This window comes from Drosophila takahashii, chromosome 2R (assembly GCF_030179915.1).
Source record: "Drosophila takahashii strain IR98-3 E-12201 chromosome 2R, DtakHiC1v2, whole genome shotgun sequence".
In the NCBI taxonomy this organism is placed as follows: Eukaryota; Metazoa; Arthropoda; class Insecta; order Diptera; family Drosophilidae; genus Drosophila; species Drosophila takahashii.
In genome coordinates, this window is record NC_091679.1 from 22,342,967 (window position 1) to 22,359,942 (window position 16,976).

General features: G+C 38.7%; 1 protein-coding gene and 2 long non-coding RNA genes across 5 annotated transcripts in view; 2 read left to right on the top strand and 1 right to left on the bottom strand.

Moving 5' to 3' along the window:
• Window positions 1-16,976, bottom strand: part of KCNQ (KCNQ potassium channel) — a 46,928-nt gene that overhangs the window by 15,913 nt on the left and 14,039 nt on the right. The window lies entirely within an intron of this gene.
• On the top strand, window positions 655-3,761 carry LOC138912675 (uncharacterized). 2 transcript variants are annotated; one of them, XR_011418234.1, is made up of 3 exons: window positions 655-931; window positions 1,476-1,793; window positions 3,576-3,761. It is a non-coding gene; the product is annotated as an uncharacterized lncRNA (long non-coding RNA). The 2 variants fall into 2 exon arrangements; XR_011418235.1 differs by lacking the exon at window positions 655-931 and adding an exon at window positions 1,110-1,401.
• On the top strand, window positions 4,764-6,190 carry LOC123002500 (uncharacterized). 2 transcript variants are annotated; one of them, XR_011418141.1, is made up of 4 exons: window positions 4,764-5,251; window positions 5,324-5,433; window positions 5,770-5,883; window positions 5,943-6,190. It is a non-coding gene; the product is annotated as an uncharacterized lncRNA (long non-coding RNA). The 2 variants fall into 2 exon arrangements; XR_006412119.2 differs by lacking the exon at window positions 4,764-5,251 and having other exon boundaries at window positions 5,298-5,433.

A 16,976-nucleotide genomic window follows, 5' to 3' on the forward strand; every position in this document is an offset into this window, starting at 1 on the left:
AAATAAATAAATACATTTACAATGACCTTGTCTCGTGTGCACTTGACAGGGGCCCTACAAAATGAGCCAAAAAACTGAATAGAATTGTGATTCATTCGACTGTCAATTTTGGCGCCCTAGTTTTCCCGTGAAAAGGGAGTGCGCCTCTGGCGGGCCGTGAGGAAAACCAGTTATAAAGTCAATGGTCATGCCACAGTGGGTACTCATTACAAGTGACACATGGCCAATTGCGATGCCGAGTGACAGGAGCAATTGCAAGCGGCGTGGGGCAATGCAAATAAATAAATTAAATAGATTGATTTAAATTCTGTGTGACCTTGCAGTTCATAAAGTGCCGTTACATGGCGGGTGGTGGGTTGCTAGTCAAAGGGGTTCCACTTTACAGCTTGAAAGGTGCGCAATAGATTCGCGAGAGATCGAAACGAATGGGGAGGGGGGATAGAGCGAAAGGGGAAGTAATTGAGAGGGTTTCAGAGAGCGGAGAGCAAAGCGCCAATTTGCAACACACAAAGCCCCCGCTCTCTTTCTCTCTCTCTCTTCCACACAGCTGGGCTTTGTTGTCCCACGAAAACAAAGCAAAAACAAACAAACGGGGGAGAGTGGAAATCACCACTCACATGTTTGTTTGCATTACGGTGCTTTAACGGACAACAAAAAATTACGCAGCATTTGTGCTGGAGCTTTGGCAGCCACCAGCTGATTGTGTTTGGGCAGAAAAGCTCCCCTCCCATCAGCCAAGACCCCACCACCTCACCTCTGCCACCCAATTTGGACCCAAAAGCTTTCGCACCATGTGCAACACCAATCAACAAACAAAGAGCAAACAGATGGCAGCACTGTGTCCGCTCTTTTGTGCTTTTCCTTTGTCATTGGGGGCGTTATGGTTCGAGTTGTTGTAACGCCGTCTCCACATCGAAGGTTTCGCTATACGGTACGACCTTAATAAAGGCTACGAATAAGCTTAAAAAAGTTGTATCAGTTTGAAACGTTAATTTTTGAAAGTTAAACCAATCAGAAGTATATTGCCACCATACATTTATCATAAAAATTTTACTACAAATACACGTATCTACTTTTTCAATATATTTGCATAAATCAAAGCCGTTATAATAATATTCAAGCTGAATTTCTGTTCTGATCGGAAAAATGTATCTTTAAAAATCAATATTTTTCTCAGACGTCCATATCCGTTAGTCAGAATTTGCATAAAGAGTGATCTTACCGGAAACAGTTGATTTGCTATGCTTCATATCTTTACTTTTGTATTTTTACTTGTATTAAATATTTTCCAAAAATTATGTAACTAATTTAAGTGGAACTCCCGACTTTATGAAGGATTGCTTTAAAAATATTTCCCACCATTCTGTTTGTGCTAGTAAATTCAAGTTAACTGAATTGGAAGTAATATTTTTACCATCTCTCTTTAAAAACTCAATTTCATATTTAAATTAAATTTGGTGAATTTCTCGTTACAGAATTTCGACTGCAATTGGCTTTGTTTTTTTTCCCGCCACCGTTCCGCATGACTGAAGACAATTTGCGAATATTTCACTGTGCAGGCGCCCATAAATATGGTTGATAGATAAAAGTGTTTGTACACACATGCAAGCTAATATTCCGGATTGACAGCCAGTTGCAAATTGGTCAATGCCTGAGCAGGGTTCAATCAGAATCCTGCAATATTTCGCTTTACATGCCTTGCCTATTGTCGCTTTATGAAAAGAATTTCGAGAATATGAGGAATGGAAAAGTCAAAAATGTTGACAGCTTGAAAAATACCTGTATCATGGAGGGTATGAATTTTAAACTACCTTGAATTTGGCTTAAACTGCATAAAGTTGATTGCTTATTTTTATAAAAAGTATATTATCGATACTACATAATACTAACTGTAGTCAAATACTTTGATTTATTTGACTTATTGTTCAAATGTTTTTAAGAGGTATAAAGAGATTCCAAAACAAACGTGCCACCAAAAATCATTAATAGCTATTGTGGGAAGTGGACATTCGCTGACCATTCCTATACAAATCTCTTTATGGGGCTCTTAACCCCAGAAGTCAATCACTTAAGTAGGCCTGAACCTGTGCCATATAGCCGAGTTGAGGACTCGTGTGTGTTTGCATCTATCAAGTCATCAATTATGTTGACGACCCACATCGCTCAATAGCTATACGCTACATGCGTTTTTTTTTTGTATACGTATACGTATTGGCTGTAGCCAATTTCAAGCACCCCTAAAGAATGCGTCTATATTTAACCAAAATCGTTGGGACTTTTGCGCTTAGACTTGCTGGCATTTTCGCTATGTGAGATAATAGTTGAAAAATATATAATTTTCTGTTATGGTTTGTCGACGAAAGAAGAGCGGCGAATAAGTCATTTGTCAATAGAATTTTCATTTCATTTGACTTTTCCCCAGTGACCAGTCCATAATTCAGTCCAGTCCTCTGGGCCACAGGTCACTTTGACCGTCAACAATCGTATATCTCTCACTTTATATCATATATCACATATCATGCATCATGTATATCAGCTAAATTTATTATTTGCTGATCTATATGCGCATTGATTTGCCTTTATTGGGGCCTTTTCATGAAGATGGATGCGTTTGGCGGTAATTAGGAATTCTCTGTTGCTTTGCAGCGATATAAATATTGCTTTTATGGCCACAAAAACGCTGGCTTTTGTTTACACGTGGGATCGGCACAAAGGCCTGGTATAATCCAGCCCATTGAATTTTCAAATCGATTGCGTCAATTAATGCAGAAACTAGACGAGTTCTTGTGGGTCGGTCGTAAAGTTTCTAAAAATTGTGCTGGTGTGTCTGCGACGTTTAACGACTTTAAAGCGAATGGCACACAACCTCAGCAATGGCAGCGTAAACAATGATATGAAATGGCACAATTTTCCCTCGGCAGCATCTTTATTATACCCGTTACTCGTAGAGTAAAAGGGTATACTAGATTCGTGCAAAAGTATGTAACAGCTAGAAGGAAGCGTTTCCGACCCCATAAAGTATATATATTCTTGATCAGGGTCACTAGCCGAGTCGATTTAGCCATGTCCGTCTGTCCGTCTGTCCGTCTGTCCGTCTGTCTGTCTGTCTGTCTGTCTGTCTGTCTGTCCGTCTGTATGAACGCTGAGATCTCAGAAACTACAAAAGCTAGAAGGTTGAGATTTCCCACACATATTCTTTGGCTTCCTACGCAGCGCAAGTTTATTTTAGCCGAGCGCCACGCCCCCTCTAACGCCCACAATCGCCCACTAACGATTTTAAAATGGGTCCTGCGCCCACATCTTTAAAGATTTCCGAGAAGTATAAATGCAATTTTGTTGTGTATATTTATACCTATCGAAATGTAAAAGACCATTCATTAAAAAGTTATACGCAATCAAAAATTATATATCTATCTCCCTCGCACTCCCTTTAGCTGAGTTACGATTATTAGTCGGGACACCAACCCGACACAGCGTTCGCACTCCCTTTAGCTAAGTGACGGGTATTAGATAGTCGGGACAACAACCCGACTATAGCGTTCTCTCTTGTTTTTCATCTTCTTTGTCTCTTTCAGAGTCTAGACGGAATTTTGAATTATTGCACGATACCCAGTGTCAACAGCATCCACTCTCCCTGGTTGGGAGTAGATGTGTCTGGTCGGCGGCTAACCTTGCGTATGAGTAATTTCATTATGATTAGCCGCCTTGTGCTGCATTTCAAATGAGGTTTGCGGGACCATTCAACGGTTGATATATGAACATTTGGGACTGACATACTAACACTACAAACGAAAGGTTGTTACATTTTATTAAGTTTTATTAGGAAAAGGTTTATAAAAAATAGTTCATAACATATTTTAACAGTAGAGTACTTTTATGTTACCTAGTTTGAAGTTTGAAAATGTATAATTTTAAACATTATTTATAAGTTTTGTTAAAAACTAAAATTTTTTGTTTAAAACCTTTTTTGTATTGACCATTTAAAAAATGCTGATTATATGATATTTTCAGCTGCTTGCGTGACTATCACTCGTTGACATTTATAATAAAACCCTGTTTTCTAGAAAAAATCAAACAAATTGCAGCGTTGACAAGTCAAAATACACATTGATACCTTCGATCGGCAATTTTTAATTCCATTTTATCGTTGTGGCGGTTATGCTCTGCTTCTTTACGCTTCGACTAATTTGTTTTGGACCTCGGTAGCTGGGTAGCGGGGTGTTCCATGGGATAGGGGGTGCCTGTCAACTAGCAGCGTTAATTTAATATGCGACATTTGCACTTTTCGGTCAGGCACCACCGTCCCGAGCCTTTGGTTCATCGGTTACGCTATCGCCGGCGGTGTCATGTTCTGGGGACTCGGGGACCCGGGGACTGCGCAGGTTTTCCTGGGGAGGTGTCTCTGCGGTCTGGCCCTCCGGCTGCAGCAGCAGATTGTGTTGGCAGCGCAAAGTTCAATTTAAGCAATGCACTTTATGCACTTTCGCTGGTCTACCAGCCGGGGAAAGTGTGGGTGCCGCTGCGGGAAGAGAGAGGCGGTCTGGCATATTGCTCATCGTTTGTCATCATGACGACGATGGTTGCCATACACTCATAGAAATTTTTACCTAAATACTAGAAAAGTCGCCCTAAAACCGAGGTCGCCCTAAAACTAAGGAAAATTTTCTTATTATACGGGTGGCTAGCCCTAAATATACGAAAAATCGCCATGGAAAATATTTTTTAGGGTTAGTTTTTTCAAAAAGGCAAATTTTCCGTGTTTTTTAGGGCGAATTTTTATGAGTCGCCTCCAAAAGTAATTCCTTCTTTTTAGGGCGAAATCGCCCTAAAACGTAGAACAAAATAGCAAAAAAAATGTTCTGAAATTGCCCTAAAAACAAGGAAGAGTCAAACGAAATTTTAAGACGCAATTAATGGATACATATGTAATACATGTGTGTATGTGTGTGTGGTTGACAGGTCAAAACAAGTGAATGTGTGTGTATATTAGGGCGGACCTTTTTCTATGAATTTTGATGCTGAGCGCATTTGACTTTAGAGAAGTCCACCCTTTTTCTTCTTCTTTGCTACTTTTCGTCCGCTGCAGTGGCAAGGGTGGGGGTAGAAAGAGTTGCATTGTCTAGACTTTGTCATAATTTTTCGGGCGCTTGGCAGTGAAAGACGTGTTTGTATGAAACCTTTTGTTTGTGAAAAAGTGAAAAATGTAAACGCTATTAAGGGACTTGGGAGGCGATTCTTTCTCTGTTTTCTGGTGAGTACAGACATATATAATTGTGCAATTTGGATATTAATAACTAATTGAATTTACATATCTGTAACAAAGGAAAATGCAGCGGAAACTTTAAAAAATTTGAGTGGAAGCAGCTACGAGGAGAAATTCCTGTTCAACTAGTCGGTCCAGAAGCGGAAGTTTTGGAAGTGTGGCAGAACAAAGTAAGATCATTAATAAGAGTATACATATATGTATGTGTATATGTAAATAATGCTTGATTTAAAAAGATGATGCAACAGAATACACACATACATATGTATATATTTACAAGAAATCTGTATTTATGCACCGGACAAACCGCATTCATAAGTGCATATGCCAAAACAGCCCCCAAATTTCTATTGCGACATTTCGTCAGTGCTCGAAATTTGCTTTTTCTGCTTCTTTTTTTTTCTAGGAGTAGCAGCAAACGCAACCGCAGGCTAAATGAAAATTGTGTGTGTTGGTTGTGCATTTTTATATTAATTTCTAACAATTTTTTCTTTTTTTTTTTTTAGATCGAGAACGCTTTTCAGATCCAGCTTTCGCAAACCACTTTTCGGACTTAATAAAAGCAGGAGTAAGGAAGCAACAGGAAATAAACCTGCTCAAATTTTTGGAAAGCTCTGAAGGTAAGTGCTTCTCTTTTTTTCTATTATCATATAATAATTAGACTGTTTTCATTTAATAGAGATACAATCAACTTTAAATTGGCTTGCGATCCATTCAGTGTTGGTGCCGACAGCAAGAAGAAAAAAGGACGCCGGGAGCAAGAACGCGAAGCACGCCATTGCAGACTCGGGAAGCCGTTTCTTTTAAAGTTATTTATTATTTATAATTTTTAAACCCGATATAATCCATTTAGCAATAAGAATAGGAGAGTATGTAAATTTGTAAACCTATAAATTGTGTAAATATATTTGTAGTTAATGTAAATAACAACAAAGAAAAATATAAAAACAAAAAAAATATATATTAAAATTGTATTTTTATTTATGAAAAATGGCCGTGAAATTTTGGGGAGCATTTTGCATGTTTTAGGGCAATTCACCTATAAATCCAGAGAAAATGCCCTAGATTTATGAAAATCTGCCTTTAGTTTTAGGATATTTTTCCTTATTTCTAGGGCAATTCGCCTTAAAATCCAGAAAAACACCCTAGATTTATAAAAAATTGCCTTTAGTTTAAAGGTATTTTTTCCGATTTCCAGGGCAATTCGCCTATAAGTCCAAAAAAATCGCCCTGGATTTAAAGGAAACTGCCTTTAGTTTAAGGGTCTCATTTCTTATTTTTAGGGCAATTACCTTTGAAAATAGAAAAATCGCCCTAGATCTACGAAAAATCGTCCTAAATGTATGACAAATTCACCCGTATTTTTAGGGCAATTTGCCCTTATTTTGTTGCCTAGTCGCCATTGACCCCCGTTTTAGGGCGATTTTCCTTGTTTTGAGGGCGATTTTACCGGAAAATTTCTATGAGTGTAGTTGAGCTTCACGCATTTTTATGAAATTCAAGCACTACGGGAGAGTCACTTTTAAGGAGTGCGGCATAATGAAAATCGCTCACTTTTATGAAATATGAATTTTGCGACAGTCAGGGACAGGGATAATGAATTTATTATGCAAATGTGGAGTATGTAAAGTATGGCTGTGCATGGGTATCTATGTGTATCTGCAAGGATCCAGGGTATTGGAATTTGTTTTGTGAAAGGGTATACTTAAACAGTTTAAAACATGCAGCTAGACAACTTAAAACTTTAGATTTTTAAGATAAAATTAATGTTTTAATTTATTGAAACTGTGTATGTTTCCAAAATAAATTCTTTTAATTAACCCGATTAAAGTTGTGGCATTAATAACGTAGTAAACCTCTATTTATTTGTACTACTACTTGTTTATTTTATCAAAACCCTTTTTAAGCCAGATTTTTGATAAATTCTGTTGTTTAACTGCTTCGAAATAAATTTTGGTGCCGAAGTTTTTCGAGAGTGATTCTTGGGCATTTCTGCTTGCAATAATTCCATATTTTGCTCATTGAGATTATATTTTTGCTTCGCAGAAGGATTTCGCATGCTCGACTGCTCTCCTTCCGCTGGCATTCCGTGCTCTCGTCTGTTATCAGCTTAAAGTAACATTTTTATGGGCGTAATATTCGGCTTAGTCACTGAGAGCCAGTCGCACGCTCTTAGCCTTGATAAGGCTTATGCTGGCTGGTTGGTTGGCCTCGCCGAAGCTCTTTGGAAAGTTTGCAGATAATGCCAGGGAATGTCTCGTATAAAAGTCAACTTGATTAGACTGAAAATAGCTTAACTGAATCATTTGTTGAATGGGTAGAGGACAAAACCAACGGCAGCCGTCGAAGAAAGTGGTCTCCAAGAAGGTCACTTTCCACTGCCTTTAAAACCCTTTCTTGGTCCGCAATACTGGCTCATTACGGGCAATTAGTAGTCGTCCTTTGGCAGGCGTGGGCGTGTCTAGTCGGTCAAGCCAACAGCAAACAGAATTATTCATAACCCACCGAGGTATGAATGCACTTAGAGAAACTTAACAGATGGGTCACAGATCCTCTACATATCTATTATTATTTGAAATTATAAAAGGCTAAGTGCAAATTAAAGAAGTGTGGCTCTAAGTTTAAAAATTGATTATTAAATTGAAAGATTAACATAAACTTGGAATTGATGCCGTACATATCATAACCATCTAAACAAATTTTTTTCAAGTGTATGGGTAGTAAGCGGGTTGTGTTGGGCTCGGTGTGCAATTAATTTGCTGGCAATAATGAAATCTAGGACAAAATGCTGGCAAAAGGAAAATCGTTGACAGTTGACTGCATGCGGCACTCAGTTTTTCTCCAACCCCCGGTGCTCCTCCTCCATTTCTCCATTTTTCTTGTGCATATGGAAAAAGTTTTCTCATGCTGTACTTTCCTTGGCATTCAATGGAATAATTTCATTCAGGTTCCAGGTGTGCGATTCTGTGTCTGTTTGCGAAGACAGTGCCGTGGCCTACATACATGGCAGCCCTGGCAGATGCAGAGTTGCCAAGGTGTTGGCGGTAAATCCAACTCCATCCACTGCTGTCCCATTATATCTGCATATCAATCGCCAGCAGGCGCAGACTGATACTAGTATAAGCATTGGAGATTATACCCCCACAGTCCCACTTTTCTCTCCTGGGCCATGTTTTTAATCAAACTAAAATGCCTGGCAACGTCGAGTGTATTCTCAACTCCCACTCATCCGAAAAGGAGCGAGGTAAAGGAAGAGATTTCAACAAAACGGGGAGTCCCCGGTCTTGGGTTTTTGATTTGCTTAGGGATGAGTGATTCCTGGCAGGACTTGTTTACACAGCACTCGATGGCGAAGCGGTTTCCGCCCTTAATTTGTTCACTTAAATTTGTATATGCAAATTGGAAGATAAGTATGGGAACCCCTGCTACGGGTGGAAAGTTTATTTGAATTGTTCTGCATGTCTATTTGAAATATTTTGTAAGTCTAAGGAATACAAACGTAGTTTGATCTAATTATTTTAAGTATTATAATTAATAATTTAAATAATGCGATATTTACAGGGTCTTACAATGATTTGTAAACCTTTTGTTTGTATCCAAAGTATAAAAAGGAATTTAACAAAAGTAATTCAATCCAAATCCAATGGGAAAATCCTAACTAGTGCACTTCATGTTGGTTAGGGGTCGCTCAATCAATGTGACCAGGCATCGGTTGCATCTGCCAAAACGGGAAATGACGGGTTAACCGCGTCGGATCTATTCTCCCACAACACAGACCCTGATTACCCTGCACCTAATGGCATTAACCCATTATCCGTGCACTTGACAGTTACTCCCCCCTCATACCGGCCATTTGGCTTTTATTTCGGAATATCGCCTGGGCTTTGGCCCACTTCGATGGCGTGTGACACTGATTAGACCTGCTCTGATGATGATGACGATGGTGATGGGATTGCGACTGGGACTGGGGATTATAACCATACTGACTTTGTCTGATGGCGTGCCAAAAAGTTATCAATGAATCACTTTAAGTGCGCTAATTTCCCCGCGCTATTTGTGTTTTCTCTTTCCCGTTTTCGGGTCGAATTTATTTCTGGTGTTTGTTGATTTAAATTGTTAAGATCTTAATGCCATTGTTGCCGCTGTACTTGTTGATGCCTTTTCATCAATCAAACGTCCGCCGCTCTGTAAGAACAATTGCGAATGTATTGTAATTTGTTTGAACAGCTGCCAAGGGCAAACATCAAAAAGGGCTGGAGAGGGGGCGTGGCCGCCTTTGTTTCGCCAGAGATTAGGCTGGCCTGGCCCCTTCCGTGTTGTCCGAGGACTCCAAAGTCCCCGAGTCGCGAGTCCTGAGTCCTGAACACCGTGTACGTGCGGACACGCAAAAATTGTTCAGCAATGTCTCTACTAATGATAATTACATTCGACGTGGCCTTGCTCCTTTCGAGGGGCGGCCCTGGGGGAGGGGCAGCGGGAAGGCCTATAAGCCGCTTAAAGCGTTATTCGTGACACATCCCACCCCGTCCAGCCCCTCACCTCCCATCCCCCATTCCCCATCCCCCTTTAGATGGCCAACAGCAGGCATAATTTTAATTATCGCCAAATTGCGTTACATTCTCAGCAGGCTTCAGCGGGCAATTATTTTACTTCCACATATTTGATTAGGTCGGCATACAGTGCGACTCGTGACAAAAAGGTAACCTTTAAAGACGGAATCAATTCGGGAATTCTTCAACACATCAACATTTTCTTGGAGTAAACCATATGATCTGATGTTCTTACAAGTAATCGTTTAATTTTGATCAAAAAGCTAAAAAAATAAACAAACAAAATATATTTATAACCAACTAAAAGTGACGTCGAGTTCAATAAAGTGCTCAAGAAACAAAAAATATATATATTTAACCTACACTACACTACTACACAAATCATTTCACTACAAAATCTCTTAGGATTTCCCTTATCTTTGCTTTTAATGTATTTACACCACCATGATTGCGCAAACATACATTTCCGCCCCAGTCAAAAGTAAATATTGCCCTAGAAGAATTTAATAATTAGATTTTCCCGGGCTTCACTCAATCGGAAAACTTCTCCGGCTCGATGATTTGTGTAAGCTGCAAAGCGTTTATTCATTTTCCTTAAATTGAAACTTTTTAGAGGTCACCCGCTGCCAAATTGATTAAAAAATATTTCAACTATTTTATGGCTTTCGATGTTTGGTTGGTGGGACTTTTTCGCTGCCAAGTTATTGGGCCAAGTGACAATGGCCAAAATGCAATTTATATTGTCAGCAAAATATTCCACCACACCCGCGCACTTCCCCCGTCACATCACTTTATTACGTTCCACATCAAGGGACAGGAGCCGAGATATATCGAGGGTATAGGGAGAATCGAGAATATCTATATGTATGCACGAAATGGAGGACCCAAACCACCGCAGCACGCTTGGCAGCCATTGAAGTGAGTTAATTATTCAAAGTTGCTCATACGCAACGTTGTCGCTGCCAGCCATGCACCATATACCCCGATATGCATGCACCGTCGCCATATAGTGCCATATAGTAGCATATAGTGCGACTCGAGTTACGCAAGAGCTTGCCAGGAATTGGCGGCATCTCTTGAGCTCAAATTCTCATATTCTCGTTCCCATTCGCATTCTCATTCCCGTTCGGCCACATTGTCCATTCTGCTTGATACTCGGATCATGAATGTTAAATAAGCTGAAATTGATTGACAATTAAGATTTTGCTGTCGTTTGAAGGGGCTATCAGGTTATGCAATAAGGTGGCAGGTGGGTGGCAGGCGGGACAACAGGTTGCAGTAGCCCACCCTCAATTAGTTCGTTTAGATAGCTTCGCTTAATTAATTAACAAAGCACGATTGGCCATGTTATGAATGGTGGTCGGTATTAGGACTACTTTAGTTTCGTAGGATAAATTTCTAATGCAGTAAAATGTTATAGCTTATTGACTGAAAAATCCACGAGACTTCATGATTTAGAAATATATTATATGTATATGTATATTATATATTATAATTATTATTACCTACTGCTACACACAAAAAAAAACTTGGTAAAATCAACTGTAATAATTGTAAAACTGGCCCCAACCAGCAAAATTGTCAATTCTACTAAGTAACAACAAAATACACACAATTAGCAAAGACACAAACCCAAAGCAAAAACAAAATACACGTAACTATTACTATGTTTATACGATAGCAATCACGATTTCTTGAAAGCGCGAAATAGAAATAACCCCTGTTTATACGACAGCCGAGAATTCATGCTTTTATTCACTCTCAGCTGATAGGGATGCCGGACCGGCAAAAATATCTAATTTTTAATACCACTGATTAGAGATATAGCCTATAAAAGGCCTTCAATTTCTAGCAATCTGGCAACGTCGATCATTTTTTACAGAGTTACCATACTGCATATCACCAAATCACGCTTTTGGGCTGAAATCATAGTCAACTTTCGTGTGTTGCCGAATTCACGAAATGGCGTTTATACAAGCACGAATCGGCCGAAAGCGTGAAATGATAGCGTGAATTCGGCATCGTATAAACACAGTATATATTAAGTTAACTATTAGTAACTAGTAACTATCTTTGTATAATTTAATGCTGACTCGATCGGTTTAGTTCCAGGGATTGCAGCTGTATTATGTCCTATTTAAAAGGTGGTTTGTAAGTTGTCAAAAATCAAAACGCCTACTTGTTAGTTACAATGACTTTTCTTATATTTCTTTCTATGTACTACCTGTTATAGAAAGAAGACTTTTGGGAAAGTTTCATCGGGATAGCTTGAAAACTGAGAGACGAGTTCGCATAGAAACTGACGGACGGAGAGACGGACATGGCTAGATGGACTCGGCTATTGGTGCTGATCAAGAATATATATACTTTATGTGGTCGCAAACGATAAAAATATAATAAATGGAGGGGGTAAGTAATCCGTAACAAATTTAAAGGAACATAGATTCCATTGCTATATTTAAAAACAAAAGAGAACGATATAGTCGCTTCTTTCTACCTGTTACATACTTTTTGAAGAAAACAATATACCCTTTTACTCTACCAGTAAGGGATACAAAAATAATAACTATTATGGAACATTTACTTTAATTTTCAGCTTTAAAGAAAAATTTAATATCAAATACTTATTCTTCGTATGTATGACCGTACTCAGCACCCCCATTGATTCCTTTCAATTGACAAATACTTGTCGCTTCCTTGCAAGGCAATAATTATATAATTATAACATGGAATCATTTATAGTTATATATATACTGTGCAGTTCTTGAGTGCGGGGATCGATAATATTGATTTGATTTTCGCGCGACTTATTGTTATTTTCCCTTTCTTTGTGCATTATGGCGGGGTTTTGCGGGGTGACCGAGTGATTTAAGAAAATATTTGCACTGTTTGTCATTACACTTGATTGCCGGCAATCAAAAAAGCTCAAAGCACATGTCAGTTTTTCCGGAACACCTCGGATGGAAATTAAACGAAGACGCCAGGTGGGGATGGGGATTTCCACAAAGGCCAATTCGACCCATTAAAAATGTGGCGGCATCAAAGAAATTGCGTCTGCTGAAAATCAAAACAAACCCAAGACACATGAACCTATTCCCTTTTCTGTAGCCTGACAAAAGTTAGTTTGGCGTGAATAATTCCACTAAATACAATAAAAACATTTTGCGCCTGCGGCATTAAGAATTTGCATAGAAATGAAAGCCTCGCAGCCGGAACTGTGCCACATACAAAGTAAAAAAAAAAAACAAAAAACGGGGGAAATGCAGAAAAAATAAAGAAACGTTGATGAGTTTGCGGTTAGGGGAAAAGGGGGTTGGGCTGCCTGCTTGTTAGGGGCTGTTTTCCCTGCTCCTCGGGCCGCGGATGTAAATAATAAAAAGCACATTAAACAGCATTTTCTTTCATTTCGAAACGAAAACGAAACAATTCCCCACTCGGACCGGGCCACACACACAGCGATATAGTATACAATATATATTATACACACAGCCGCACAGACTGACCGCTCGAAAAGTATGCTACACTTGCGGCTGGCGACGCTTTGACACTTGGGCAGACGAACTACTTAGAGTGGGCCACGGTCCATTTTCCGCATTTCCCTTGCACTCTAAAGTCCGTCGGGGTAGCTCGGAAAACTGGGCGGCTTAGGACCCCGCTGCTTTCGCCCGCTCGGACTCAGAACTTCTGCCATAAATATTCTTTGTGGTCTCTCTTAAATCCTCATCTATTCGTTGGGAATTTAAATGTACCGGATAACTCGCTTAATGACTCCGCAAAAATAAAAGTCCATCAGCAAATGGAAAAAGCGATTTTCACCGCTGACACTCGTCGATTTTATTGACATAATTGAGAACAAGGTGAACTTTTTCTTGTTCAAATAAACTCATACTTAGATGAACAAAGTTTATTGGCCAGAAGCTGATTGATGCTTCTTTTCATTGTTGATAAGGAGAAAGTTCTCGCAACAAATGGAGATTATCTAACTACTACAGATCATTCCCATTAACTTACAAATGGCAAATATTTTAAATTTCGTATTGTTTTGACATTAATTTTTCTATCCTTCCCTATGGCAGCTATATAATATAGTCATCCGATTTTTGTTAAATTCCGAAATTCGAAATTCCGAAATATTAAATAAAAATCATATCCTAGAGTAGAAGGGAATACAATAAAAATCAACGGAGCTATAATTTGTTTCCCATTCATTTTTCGATCTTTCCTATGGCAGCTTATGATATAGTAGTCCGATTTTGATCAAATTAAAATTGAAATTCGGAAATATTTTAAAAGAGTCATATCCTAGAGTAGAAGAGAATACAATAAAAACCAAAGAAGCTTGAATTTATTTCCTATTACTTTTCCATTAATTTTCCGATCGTTCCTATGGCAGCTATATGATATAGTCGTCCCATTTTTTTAATATTTAAATCGAAATTCAGAAATATTTAAAAAAAAACATCCCCAAAAGTAGAAGGTAATATTTCAAAAAACACCGAAGCTAGAATTTTTTTCACCTTTTTTTCCGATACTTCCTATGGGAGCTATATGATATAGTTGTCCGATCCGGTCGGTTCCGACATATATACTACCTGCAATAGAAAGAAAACTTTTGGGAAAGTTTTATCCCGATAGCTCAAAACTGAGAGACTAGTTTGCGTAGAAACGGACGGACAGACGGACGGACAGACGGACGGACAGACGGACGGACAGACGGACGGACAGACGGACGGACAGACGGACGGACAGACGGACATGGCTAGATCGACTCGTCTTGTGATGCTGATGAAGAATATATATACTTTATGGGGTCGGAAACGTCTCCTTCACTGCGTTGGAAACTTCTGACTGAAATCATAATACCCTCTGCAAGGGTATAAAAAGTATTTTAAAGTATATACTTAAGAACGCGACGGTATTTTAATTTTTAAGGCTCAACATCGAATTTTGTTGCACTTTAATCGCTGTTAAAGTTAGATCGTTTCTTTCCCCATAATTTTTATGAGTCAACCACACATTTTCAATAATTTTGTTTTGATAATTTTCCTGTATTTTTACAATTGGTTTTTTATTTTATTTAATTTTTGATACTATCGATAGTATCGATAGTATCCACTATCGATAGCCAAAAACATGGATAGTGTCCACTATCGATTTTTGAACAACCCTAGTCGTAAGTGAAACTCTACTCTAAAGCTAAAAAACCAAACAAGTTATAAATTTTTTTAATTTGAAATAATAAAAAGAAATACAAATTTCCTTAATATTTTGTTTGTTAAATATTTATTTATATTATTCCTGACTTAGTTGATTTTCTGTGAACTTTTAAAACGAGCAGATTTTGGTCTGACCTACCACGTTGCGGTCATCTAATTCGGGTCCTCTTTTTCCTCGAGGGAATCGCCAGTTCGTTGGGGAGTCTGGTCTTGTTTCGTTCTGCAGCAAATTGTGGCAGCTGCTACTTGTGCCACTTGCTGCTGCATTACTGCCACGTTCCGTGCGCTTTTCCCCCGCTTTTTCTCCCCGAAAGCCCCGCCCCTCGGCGCCTTTCATTTTCATGTCCAATTTCCACGAGCTGCGCCTAAAAGAGCTGCCTGCTGCACTTGAAAATTTAGCAGTCTCTGCGCCACCTGACTGCTGCCAGTTTGCCATTTTGCCAGTTTGGCTTTTCCACCACCGACTACTGTCTGCCACCCTTTTGTGGGTGGCTGTTGGGGAAATGTGAAATGAAATGAAATGTAATCCAGTGTCATGTGCCATGTTTATTTGCCTGCTGGCTGGCTGCTGCTGCTCCTGCGGAAACTCCTTCTCCCTGTGGTGGCTGTGCCAATTGGGTTTAATTCGCTGAATGCTTTTTGACAGATTCCAAAATTAACTGATACCACACTCGAGTGCTCCGACAAAGCCAGCACAATGTTTGCTACTCGATGGCCAATAATTCCCAACATCAGATTGATAGTGCACATTGAAAAGGCAGTTTGAAGTCTTCTTAATATATTTATTTTTCATTATAGATTTTAAATTACATTGGCTTAGAAATATTTAAAATTCAATCTTAACTAGATCCAAAAATATAAATAAACTATAAAACTTTTTTCGAAGTGTTTGAAAACCACCGCTTACAAAGTTTCACATGTGGCGGACACGAATTTCCAAACTATTTTTCGGCTGATTCTCGGTAATCATTTGGTCTACCTTAAGTTTGCCAAACTCTAATCCGATTAGGGTTTCCTTATGCTTGCACATTCTCAGGAAAAATCGGTCTAAGCTGATTTAACGGAGGCGAATTGCATTTCCATGTTCGAAGTTTTTGGCCTAACAACTTTTTTCGTAATCTCGGTCCGAGCAAATTTGAAATGCAAGTCAAGTAATCAGAAATTCAGCCAGCGTCTGAGTAAATTTGCATTTCAGTTCCTCTTTTCCTTAAGCGGCTTTGCCTCGCTTCGTTATACTCAATTTATAATTAATATGATTTAAACGAACTGGGAATAATTGATTTCGAGGTTAAGAATAAGAAGAAAAGCGGAAACCGTCCGAAGAGAAGTGGGGGCGGGAGGGGAAAATGAAAATTCACTGATAATAATTGTTTTCGTTGTGCATCCCAAAAACCCTTCTGCAGCCCCATCAGCTCAACCAAGCATAAGTTCGAAAGTTTTTCTTTCAGAACTTTGAAGGAGATTTCAACTTGTTCGACGTTTAGTTCAAATCTATCGAATAGTCCCCTTGCTTTTCAAATATTTTGGTATCCTGTGGCAGAACCATAATTGCAAACAGATTCAAACTTATAATGATTGATAATAATAATTTAAAGAATAAAAAATAATATATCAAATTTTTGGAAATTTTTTGTGATAATAACATTTTAGTAAACTCTCTAAAATTTCAATATTTTCCAAGATAAGTATTTTATATTCATTTGTATTGCACTATAAAATATCCCTATAATTTTTAAACAACCGAGTAGTTGTGTTAACTTGTATAATATCAAAGAGCAACAACATTTAAATTAATTTAAGCGAGTACTACAGAGATTGCCATCATTGACGATTTGTTTGGTCTGCCATTCACTAATTGACTTCTGAATGCCAATATGACGACTCCGGTTTGAGCTTATCGGAAGCCAAGACTATTCAAGTATAGATTCCTGAGCCGATGAGGGTTCA